This window comes from Entelurus aequoreus, linkage group LG05 (assembly GCF_033978785.1).
Source record: "Entelurus aequoreus isolate RoL-2023_Sb linkage group LG05, RoL_Eaeq_v1.1, whole genome shotgun sequence".
NCBI classification, from domain to species: Eukaryota; Metazoa; Chordata; class Actinopteri; order Syngnathiformes; family Syngnathidae; genus Entelurus; species Entelurus aequoreus.
In genome coordinates this window covers 85192012-85199238 of record NC_084735.1, presented here as the reverse complement: position 1 = coordinate 85199238, position 7227 = coordinate 85192012, and the positions used below count along the sequence as shown (strand labels likewise).

Sequence of the window (7227 nt, the reverse complement as noted above, 5' to 3'; positions counted from 1 at the left end):
GCCAAACGCATCGGGTGAAGTCCTTCGTCCTTCTGCCGATCGCTGGAACGCAGGTGAGCACGGGTGTTGATGAGCAAATGAGGGCTGGCTGGCGTAGGTGGAGAGCTAATGTTTTTAGCATAGCTCTGTGCAGTCCGGTTGCTAAGTTAGCTTCAATGGCGTCGTTAGCACAGCATTGTTAACCTTCGCCAGCCTGGAAAGCATTAACCGTGTATTTACATGTCCACGGTTTAATAGTATTGTTGATTTTCTATCTATCCTTCCAGTCAGGGGTTTATTTATTTTGTTTCTATATGCAGTTAAAGCAAGATGCTATCACGTTAGCTCGTAGCTAAAGCATTTCGCCGATGTATTGTCGTGGAGATAAAAGGCACTGAATGTCCATTTCGCGTTCTCGACTCTCATTTTCAAGAGGATATAGTATCCCAGGTGGTTTAAAATACAAATCTGTGATCCACAATAGAAAAAGGAGAGAGTGTGGAATCCAATGAGCCAGCTTGTACCTAAGTTACGGTCAGAGCGAAAAAAGATACGTCCATCGCTGCCTCTCAAGTCCTTCACTGTAACGTTCCTCATCTACGAATCTTTCATCCTCGCTCAAATTAATGGGGTAATCATCACTTTCTCGGTCCGAATCTCTCTCGCTCCATTGTAAACAACGGGGAATTGTGAGGAATACTAGCTCCTGTGACGTCACGCTACTTCCGCTACAGGCAAGGCTTTTTTTTATCAGCGAGCAAAAGTTGCGAACTTTATCGTCGATTTTCTCTACTAAATCCTTTCAGCAAAAATATGGTAATATCGCGAAATGATCAAGTATGACACATAGAATGGATCTGCTATTCCCGTTTAAATAAAAAAAAATCATTTCAGTAGGCCTTTAAGTATTTGAAATGAAAGAGAATTAAATGTTTTCTGTTGTTAAGGGTATTTACAGACCAGAACAAGTTAAAAACTATACAGATATATTTATAGGATTTACAGTATGTACAGCAGTGCAAAGAAGTAGTGGGAATTAGTCCAGGTCACCCAAATAAACTTTGATTGATTGACTTTGACCTCCTGGTGTGGTGTAGGGATGAGGGGGTTAGTATGTGTGCAGAAAAGGGGGTGTAGAGTTCAGTAGGGAGACATCTATGGGGAAGGAGCTGTTCCTGATTCTGGTGGTTCTTCTTCGGAGGGTCTTGTAGCGCCTTCTGGATGGGAAGAGGGCAAACAGTTGGTGGCCCTTCTGAGACAACACTTTCTGGAGATGTCATCGATGGTAGGGAGTGAAGCTTTTTTTGATTGATTGAGACTTTTATTAGTAGATTGCACAGTACAGTACATATTCCGTACAATTGACCACTAAATGGTAACGCCCGAACAAGTTTTTCAACTTGTTTGAGTCGGGGTCCATGTTAATCAATTCATGGTACAAATATATGCTATCAGCATAATAAAGTAAATCATCAGAGTATATACATTGAATTATTTACATTTACAATCCGGGGGGTGGGATGCGGAGGGGGGTTGGGACGGGGGGGTTAGGTTGGGTTTCTATCAGCATACTTCAGCTCTGGCAATGCACTGGGTGGTTTTCACCACCCTCTGCATTGCTTTCTATACCAAACTGTGATGCAGTTAGTAAGGTGGAAGTTCACCAGAATGTCTGGTGAGAGGTGTTTTTTCTTCAGATTCTTAAAAGAGGCGCTGGTAAGCCTTCTTGACTGGTAGGTGCAGTTGGTTGTCTCTTGTCCACTGACACACAGTGGATTGGTGGATGAGTGACTGCATTCTTTCTAAAGTCAACTGAGTTATTTTGTTTTCGAGGTGTTGAGCAGCAGGTTATTGTCCTTGTACGCAGACAGGCGATCCACCGCTTTCCCTGTAGCCCGACTCGTCGTCGTCCTTGATGAAGCCAGTCACTGTTGAAGACTTGATGATGGCGTTGGAGCCATGTCCAGCTCTGCAGACGTGAGTGACGAGGGAGTAGAGGAACAGCCTCAACGGTTTGCCAGTGTTCATGCTGGGGTGGAGGAGCAGTGGTCGTCGAAGGGGACACAAAAGTCTAACCAGGTGCAGATGTGAGCTGTGATTCACAGGTCTGTAAGTTTGTTTACTAACTTAAACGGGATGACAGTGTTGAATGATAAACTTAAAGGCCTACTGAAAGCCACTACTACTGACCACGCAGTCTGATAGTTTATATATCAATGATGAAATCTTAACATTGCAACACATGCCAATACGGCCGGGTTAACTTATAAAGTGACATTTTAAATTTCCCGCTAAGCTTCCGGTTGAAAACTCCTTTGGATGATGACGTATGCGCGTGACGTAGCAAGTGAAACAGGAGTATCGGTAGCCCATTGAAGCCAATACAAAATAGCTGTTTTCATTTCATAATTCCACAGTATTCTGGACATCTGTGTTGGTGAATCTGTTGCAATTTGTTCATTGCATTATGGAGAAAGAAGCTGAGCAAGCAAAGAAGAAAGTTGTCGGTGCGAAGCGGAGTATTTTGCGAGGGAAGTCAGCAACACAACACAGCCGGTGTTTCATTGTTTACATTCCCGAAAGATGCAGTCAAGATGGAAGAACTCGGACAACAGAGACTCTTACAAGGAGGACTTTGACTTCGATACACAGGCGCCTGTAGAGAACTGGGACAACACAGACTCTTACCAGGATTACTTTGATTTGGATATGCAGAGGCGGTACCGTAAGTACGCAGCTGCGCTTCCAAACATTTGATCGCTTGCCCGTACGTGCGTGTCACGTACGTAACTTTGGGTAAATATATAAGCTTTATGAATCTTGGGTTAGGTGAACGGTCCTTTGGCGAAGTTGGTAGAGTGGCCGTGCCAGCAATCGGAGGGTTGCTGGTTACTGGGGTTCAATCCCCACCTTCTACCATCCTAGTCACGTCTGTTGTGTCCTTGGGCAAGACACTTCACCCTTGCTCCTGAAGGCTGCTGGTTAGCGCCTTGCATGGCAGCTCCCGCCATCAGTGTGTGAATGTGTGTGTGAATGGGTGAATGTGGAAATACTGTCAAAGCCTTCTTTGAGTACCTTGAAGGTAGAAAAAGCGCTATACAAGTATAACCCATTCATCATTTATCATTATATATATATATATATATATGATATATATATATCCATTGTATTATTTATATATATATATATATATATATATATATATATATATATATATATATATATATATATATATATATATATATATATATATACAATGGATACACCGCTATATATATATATATATATATATATATATATATAAATAAATAATAAAATGGATATATATATATATATAAATATATATATATATATATATATATATATATATATATATATATATATATATATATAACTGATAATTATTACAATTGGATATTATGAGTATGTGGAAGTGTGGAGAGAGTGTTTCATATTTTTCCCCTATCCATTTTAATGGATTTAAATTGGTGCCATTTTGATTTTTTATAATATCCACAACATTTAAAGAGCAGGTGTGACTATAATGTGTGACCAAATTTGTTGAATTTTTGTACTGGTTATTTTTTTGCTTTCTGTACCGTGACTAGGGAAGGTTGTTTGGGTTATAAAAATAAATGCGGTTCTTCTATGACCTGATGGTTCAATTAATGGCTGAGTTACTTTTGTTGTCCACCATAAGGTGACAAAATGGCAGCAATTAGACCGCTGGATATGTATATATATATATATATATATATATATATATATATATATATATATATATATATATATATATATATATATATATATATATATATATATATCAATGTATCATATAAGTGCACTAATAGCTTGTTTTAAAATGTCTCTGACAATCTTGCACTTTCTGTTTTGGAAATGACATGAATGTTTGTGCCACTGCTTAATAACTGTTTAATAAATACACTTTTGCTAAATTGACTTAGTTGTGATTTCCCTCTCTGCATGAAAGTTTAAAATGAGCATATATTAATGCAGTATGAAGAATGTTTTAATGTAGACACATAGAATCATCATACTGCTGGGATTATATGCATCAAGTGTAGAGATGATTTCGGCAGGCCGATAATATCGGCCTGCCGATATCGGCCGATAAATGCTTTAAAATGTAATATCGGAAATGATCGGTATCGTTTTTTTAAATTATTGGTATTGTTTTTGTTGTTGTTGTTTTTTTTTTTCATTAATCAACATAAAAAAACACCAGATACACTTACAATTAGTGCACCAACCCAAAAAACTTCCCTCCCCCATTCACACTCATTCACACAAAAGGGTTGTTTCTTTCTGTTATTAATATTCTGGTTCCTACATTATATATCAATATAGATCAATACAGTCTGCAAGGGATACAGTCCGTAAGCACACATGATTGTGCGTGCTGCTGGTCCACTAATAGTACTAACCTTTAACAGTTAATTTTACTCATTTTCATGAATTACTAGTTTCTATGTAACTGTTTTAAATATTGTTTTACTTTCTTTTTTATTCAAGAAAATGTTTTTAATTTATCTTATTTTATTTTATTAATTTAAAAAAAAGAGGACCTTATCTTCACCATACCTGGTGGTCCAAATTAGGCATACTTATGTGTTAATTCCAAAACGGTATATATCGGTATTGGTTGATATTAGTATCGGTAATTAAGAGTTGGACAATATCGGAACATCGGATATTGGCAAAAAAGCCATTATCGGACATCCCTAGTTTCAATCAATCAATCAAAAGAACATTTATTATTGTTATAAATCATACGCCACACTCACTATGACACAATGTCGTAAAACAAAATAAATGTCAATATTAGCTTCTTTAAGAGCGTTTGTCTTTTCTTTTCTTTTTTTGCGGCGCTCCCTGTGCACCTCAGCGTGCGCGCCCCCGCCGCCGTTCAGCGCCCGTTAGCCCGGAGCGTGCGCGTGCACAGGCGGCGGCAGCATCAGAGAAGATCCCCCGATGTGAGTCGCCGGCTGATGAGACTTTTGAGCTGACTCTACTGCCGCGCCCCGCAGACCTTTCCAGAGGACATGACAGTCGCAATTCGCCCCGGGGTGAGTGTCTCCCACTGCCGGCGCGCCTCTATAAAAGGAGACCTTCGTCAGACTGGCTGTTTTTAACGACGTTTCTGCCCCGCAGTGTGTGCGCTTTCTCGGCCCCCTTTTCTCAAAATGGCGGAGAGGCCGCAAGCTAGGCTAGGCTAAGTGCTAATAGTAGTCGTTCGCTCAACCTCCTTTCAACGAACGGGGATATGGACTATTTTCACAACTTATTAACACACGTCATGTATGTCGCGGCGGCGTGTCGTCACACACTTGTTTGTTTTTTACCAGGCTAGCGTCAATAAAGTTGTGTTGGGATGCTAGCGGCGAGTTAGCATGGCTAATATTTCGACGTCATACTAATATGTTGACGTTCCCGCCTCCAACCCCTCGTCAAATAATAGGAACGATGACGTCATGTGTGTATTTTAGAGACTCCGGCGATCCTTAAATCAGTGACGTCCTGCTTGGTGCACAGCTAACACGGCTCAACTTGTCATCCATAATAAATGTGCTAAGTCCCTGAGCATGATGATGATGATGGACCACCAGTCGTAAACCCCCCAGACTAACGCCCTTTGCATGTTTTGCAGGTAGGTCGGTGTGTGTTTTTCTTTAAAAAAAAATGTTCCGTTGCAAGTAAATCAGTGTGGTCTGACAGGTGTGGCTAGCGGCTAAGCTAACGTCAGACAAAAAAAAAAAAAAGGGCGTTGCTGAGCCATGACTGCAACTTTGCAACTTTGCCCTTGTGGCGGTCCCAAGCTGATTAGGACGTCAGCAAATGAATCTTACAGGCTGGTTGTCGTCTTCCGTCGAAGTCCTTTTTTTGGGGGGGGGGGGGGGGGGGGGGGGGTGGTGGTGGGGATTTTAGCAGGCTGGCAGAGGCAGGGTGGAGCCATGAAATGCATGATGATGATGATGCAGCAGCCAGTAAACAACAGTCTCACTGGGGGCAACAAGAAGCTTCCACGAGAGATCTTGTGCTGGAGAATGAAAGTTGTTCAATACAATGAAGGTGAAAACCTTGCGGTATATATATATAAATATATGTAATAAAAAAAGAGCAATAATATAAGGCAAAATGTGTATGTACAAAAATAGACGTTCATTCTAGAGATGTCCGAAAATGTCTTTTTTGCCGATTCCGGCAAAATGTCTAATTACCGATTCCGATATCAACCGAAGCCGATATATACAGTCGTAGAATTAACACATTGTTACCGTATTTTTCGGACTATAAGTCGCAGTTTTTTTTCATAGTTTGGCCGGGGGTGCGACTTATACTCAGGAGCCACTTATGTGTGAAGTTATTAACACATTACCGTAGAACAGTGGTTCTCAAGTGGGGGTACGCGTACCCCTAGGGGTACTTGAAGGTATGCCAAGGGGTACGTGAGATTTTTTTAAAAGTCTGTCAAAAAGAACGGTGAAAAGAAATGCAACAATTCAATATTCAGTGTTGACAGCTACATTTTTTGTGGACATGTTCCCTAAATATTGATGTTAAAGATGTATTTTTTTGTGAAGAAATGTTTAGAATTAAGTTCATGAATCCAGATGGATCTCTCGCACTTTAAGTTGATGATTACTTCTTTGTGTAGAAATCTTTATTTATAATTGAATCACTTGTTTATTTTTCAACAAGTTTTTAGTTATTTTTATATCTTTTTTTTCCAAATAGTTCAAGAAAGACCACAACAAATGAGCAATATTTTGCACTGTTATGCAATTTAATAAATCAGAAACTGATGACATAGTGCTGTATTTTACTTCTTTATCTCTTTTTTTCAACCAAAAATGCTTTGCTCTTATTAGGGGGTACTTGAATTAAAAACATGTTCACAGGGGGGTACATCACTGAAAAAAGGTTGAGAACCACTGCTGTAGAATATCAAATAATATTATTTAGCTCATTCACGTAAGAGACTAGACCAGTGGTTCTTAACCTTTTTGGAGGTACTGAACCCCAACAGTTTCATATGCGCATTCACCGAACCCTTCTTTAGTGAAAAATAAAAACATTTTTGTTGTCAAATTCAAGACCAAGTTATATGTTTTTGGTAACACTTTAGTATGGGGAACATATTCTAAGTAACAAAGACTTAATTTAGAGTTTTTTGGACACTAGGGGAACATATTCTAAGTAACAAAGACTTAATTTAGAGTTTTTTGG

The 7227-nt window shown here is 39.5% G+C and overlaps 1 protein-coding gene across 1 annotated transcript in view; it reads left to right on the top strand.

The window, feature by feature from the left end:
- The first annotated feature begins 4920 nt into the window (after positions 1-4920).
- pafah1b1b (platelet-activating factor acetylhydrolase 1b, regulatory subunit 1b) overlaps positions 4921-7227 on the top strand; it is a 32529-nt gene continuing 30222 nt past the window's right edge. Inside the window, exon 1 of the mRNA XM_062049166.1 lies at positions 4921-5066. The gene's annotated coding sequence lies outside the window, so the exon portion shown is untranslated. The remainder of the gene's footprint in view (positions 5067-7227) is intronic.